This window comes from Pediculus humanus, genomic scaffold, assembly GCF_000006295.1.
Source record: "Pediculus humanus corporis 1103172107395 genomic scaffold, whole genome shotgun sequence".
Taxonomy (NCBI): Eukaryota; Metazoa; Arthropoda; class Insecta; order Psocodea; family Pediculidae; genus Pediculus; species Pediculus humanus.
The window spans coordinates 62894-67747 of NW_002987021.1; the positions used below are offsets into that span (position 1 = coordinate 62894).

Sequence of the window (4854 nt, forward strand, 5' to 3'; positions counted from 1 at the left end):
TGGAAAAGAAAAAAAGGTAATTTGCTTCTTCTTTTTCATTCTTTTTTTGTTTGTTTGTTTGTTTGTTTGATGATGATTAAAAAAAAAAAATTGCGGAATGAATGAATGAATGAATGAATGGTAGGGGGGAGGAGATAAGTATGAATTGGAATGATATGAATTTTTTGACGAGTACCAAAAAAGCTCACGTATTAATTTATTACGCGTTAGGAAAAAATTCAAAAAAAAAAACAAAAAAAAATTTAGAACGTCAAAGGAAAAAAGGAAAAGTTTAAATTTGGAAAAGGAAAAAAGGAAAAATTTTAAATTGGAAAAGGAAAAAAAAAAGGAAAATTATCATTATTATTATTATTTTTGTTTCGTACGTCGAAATCCCTTTTTCACGACGTTACATAAGCGGTTTTTTTTTTTTTCATTCAATTTTTTTCTTTTTTCCTTTTTTTATTTTTTTTCTTTCTGCCGTTAAGGTTAATAATTGGTTGGCGTGACTCCCCGCACTTTAAGGGTTGAAGTCCGGTCAACAAAGGAAAGACGGTTCGATTTCTCTCACCCTTTTAGGCGTGGCTCTCATTCGCGGTTGGAAAAATTTTTTTTTTTTTAGAGAGAGCCAAGAAGAATCGCGTCGTCGTCAAAGGAAGGTAAAAAATGGAAAGAAAAATAACAAAAATTTCTTCGCGTCTTCTGCTTGAAAAAAAATTATTATTATTATTATTATTGTTCTAATATGTCTTTGTTTTAAATTTCGTGAAACGTTGCCGGATATTGTTCGTCGTTGTTGTGTGTCGATCGTAAATGCTGTCGGGGTGATTGCGTGGGTGCGTGTGTGCGTGCTGCTGTATGTTCATAAATGAAAAATTAAATAAAATACAATGCGATATACTGGATAAATTCGATTTCAAAGGTTGGCAAAAATGAAAAAAAAAAAATGTTGGGTATGACGAAGTTTTTTTTGTTTTTGTCGAATGAAATGGAAACGTCGTAAACAGATGAAAATGAAAATGAAAATTTTTTTTCCTTTGTTCTTGTGTGTCGTCGTTTTCAATAAATAAAAATATTAAAAAAAAAATTTATTTGTTTCGAATTCGTTCTGGGGGTGGCGGGGGAGGGGGGCAAACAAAAAAGTGTACGGATTTCGATTTATATTATTAAAAAAAAAAAAATTTGATGAAACAAAGTCGATGAAATTTTTTTCTCTTTTTTAATTTTTTCCTCGTTCTTTTCAAATAAAAAAAAAAAAAAAAAATTAAACGATTCGATGAAAATTTAAAATGGACTCGGAAAATGACTAAGGTTATATTTAAAGGAAATAATAATAAAAAAAAAAAAAAAAAAAAAAAAGAAATTTCCTATAAAATAAATTTGAATTGCGAATTTTAAAATTCTGACGGTTTAATGTCGCCGCCATTAACGCAGCAAATTTTTCTTTTTTTCTGTTTTTTTTAAAAAATAATTTTCAGGGTGAAATTATTCGTCCTTTGTTTGTTTTGGGTTTTTTTTTTTTGTTATTCTTCCTTCCTCGCTTCTTGTCTGTTTGCCTGTTTGTCTTCCTGTGTCTATCAGTTTGTTTCTTTCGGTTGTTTCCAATTTTATTATTATTATTATTATTATTTTTTATTTCCCGTTGAGGGGGGGGGGAAAGAAAAAAATTTTTTTTTGTCGCATTCGAGTAAGTCTGCCAATTTTTTTTTGCGATTTTTTTTTTGCAATTTTTCCTTTGTTTCGAAAAAAAGAAAGAAAAAATTCTCCTTTGTCAAAACAAAGAATAATAATAATAATAATAATACAAATTGTGACGTCATTAAAAAGAAAAAATTCTGTTCTCTTGCCTCAACCACCTCCTCCTCCTCGTCCTCTTTCTCCTCTTTGAACTTTTTAATTACTATCATTTAATTTATTTTTTTAATTAATTTATTAATTAATATCTTTGTAATTGTAAGCAAGCAAGCAAACAAACAAACTAACAAACAAACGTTAATAATAATAAAAAGTTCGATAAAAAAAAACAACAACGACGACGACCGCCATTTTGAAAAAAAAAAAAATAAAATAAAATTGAAATGAATAATAATGTAACGTACGATGAGAGTTTAAGTTTAATCTGAAAAAAAAAAAAAATTGTTTTCGAATCAAATAATCATTTCCGTTTCCGTTTTTTCGATACGATGATGATGATGATGATGATGATGTTGCTGCTGCTGCCGCCGCCGCCGTCGCGGATTCTTTTAAAATTGTATGCGACGTACGACGATTGAACGATTCTTCTTCTTCTTCACTGTTTTGCATTATTATTATTATTATTATTATTATTATTATTATCATCATCATTATTAGTATTGCAATGGCTGACGTTTTGAAAGAGTAACTGTTTACATCTTACCGGGCAGCATTAGATTGATTTTAAGTAATTCTAATACTGTCAGGTAATGATGTCCTCAGGCTCTTAATTCTTCGGGATTAAACGATTGGACTTGGGTCGGAGTAATAATTTTTATTGTTATTATCATTATCATCATCATAATCATTATTAATATTATTATCATTATTATTTTTAATTAAAAATGAGCGTTTGATTAAATAATGCGTATGTATAGGATAGATTAATAATTATTACTCTTTATTTATTTATTTTTAGGAGGGAAATTATTACAGGTAATAAAATAATAAGGTTAAGTATTATTATTATTATTATTATTATTATGTGTTGTTTTTTTTTCTTTGTAAATTTTCTTTTATTTTTATGTGTGTGTGTGTGTGTGTGTGTGTGTGCGTGTGCGTACGCGACGTTACTCAAACGTTGAAGTCATAGAGAAAAAAAAAGAAAATGGCGTCGAAAAATTTTTATTTAAATTTGAAGAAAAAAAAAAATTAAAATTGAACTTGTTGCGTCTTTTTTTTTTCATTTTTTTTTGTTTTCAATAAATTTATTAATGCAGACGTGGCATGAGACACAATCGTGTGTGTCTTGGAAAAAAAACTTTTTTTTTTTTTTTTTTTTTTTTTTACTCGGTTGCACATATAATTCAGTTATTCAAGTTTTTCGACCTTGAAATGAATCAGGAAAAACACACACACACACACACACGCACGCACGCATCAGTAGGATGCTTAAGTGAAAGCGATGCAAAATCAGTACCGAAACCGGTAGACGTAGTAGTATGTAAATGTTTAATTATTTCTTCAAAATAATAATAATAATTTTGCCGCCATTTTGTAATAATTAAATAATTTGTTTCCATTACGAGATGTAATGAGAAAAATTTTAATAATTTTGTTTATTATGTTTCGTAGATTTTGTTTGACACGTGGAATGATGGAATTAACAATAATTTACAAGAAGGTACGTATCATCATCATCATCATCATCATCATAATCATCATCATCAGCGATCACGTGGGCTCGTTAAATCTTAAATGTTTTTAAACTAAAAAAAATAAATTGACCAATGGCCCGATCAATGATTCAAATAATTACTTATTAATTAATTAATTTTTTTTTTAATCAACGCGTTTCCGGTTACGATTAAATAGGTTTGAAAAAAAAAAGTTTTGCCAGTTTCACAGGTTTCACTTCCGGTTTTACCAGTTTTTTCTTTTTTTAACTAAATGAAAAATCATTATTTATTACAATTATTATTATTATTATTAACGTTATCGTCGATAGTTTAGAGTGGGAGAGAGAGGAAGAGGGGGGAGGGGTAGAGGGAAAATTTTAATAATAGCGTAAATAATTATGTAAAAAAAAAAAAAATATTTATAAAGTAAATATATGGGGTGATGGCGCCGCATTGGTGGCAGGTTTAAGCCTCAAGCGATGGTTGGTAGCACTGGATTTTTACCCAAGTCAACAAAATACTTGTTATTCCAGTAGGAATCTTAATGTTAATTACTTATTATTACAAAGTGTTGTTGTTGTTGTTGTTCTCCCGGGCACACAAACATATTAATAAATATAAAACAGGGTCGTAATAAGTAAAAAAAGTGAAACGACGGGCAGAGAGGAGTGGGGAGAGGGAAGAGGGGAAGAAAAGGGAATGGGGAAAATGCTAATAATCATCTTTATAATTTTGTTTTTATATATATATATATTTTTTTTGTCTTATTACTGATGACAACATTTTGTTTTTGTTTCCTCCCCCATTAAATGTTAAATCACGTGGGATTTATAAAAAAAAAAAAAAGAAGAAGAACGAATTAAATATCATGTTAATTAAATGTGTGCATTTATATGTATAATTTTCATCGTGGCGGTAGAATAAATAATCGTTTTCTATTATAATATTACCCAAGTTTATGACGACAAACGACGACAAAACTTAAATTTTTTTTTTTTCGATTTATCGTATCGAATCGAAACGCGACGATTAAATTTTATTTTTAAATGCAATTTTCGGGGAGGGGGGAGGGGGGAAAACAGAAGAAAAGGTTTGAATTTTTTTTTATTTTATTTTTACATAAATTAGAATGAATTTTTTTTTTTTTATCACCCACTCGACCTCCTTCGTATCGATTACCATATCTTATTATTATTATTATCGTTTCTTTTCTACCCCATAAATATATTTAAAATGTATGTATACGATACGCACGCACGCACGCACGAACGCACGAACTCGTACGCACAATTTAAAAAAAAAAAATTTTTTTGTGTCTTTTTTGGAGGGGGAGACCCCTCCCAAAGCACAACATTAAAGATAAAACATGTTCTTTCTTCTGCTTCTCCCTTTTTAATCTTCTAATGGCCTCCGATCGTCAACCTTATGACCTTGTCAAACCGATAAAATACGTCACTTAAGTCTCAGATTAAAAAATTAAGAAAACATGTTGACGGTTGCATAATGCGTTTTTAGGCGCGAT

General features: G+C 29.2%; 1 non-coding gene across 1 annotated transcript; it reads left to right on the forward strand.

The window, feature by feature from the left end:
* Nucleotides 1-2361: 2361 nt before the first annotated feature.
* On the forward strand, nt 2362-2438 carry Phum_PHUM045190. Its single transcript, XR_009833506.1, has one exon. It is a non-coding gene; the product is annotated as a microRNA, putative (microRNA).
* Nucleotides 2439-4854: the final 2416 nt, after the last annotated feature.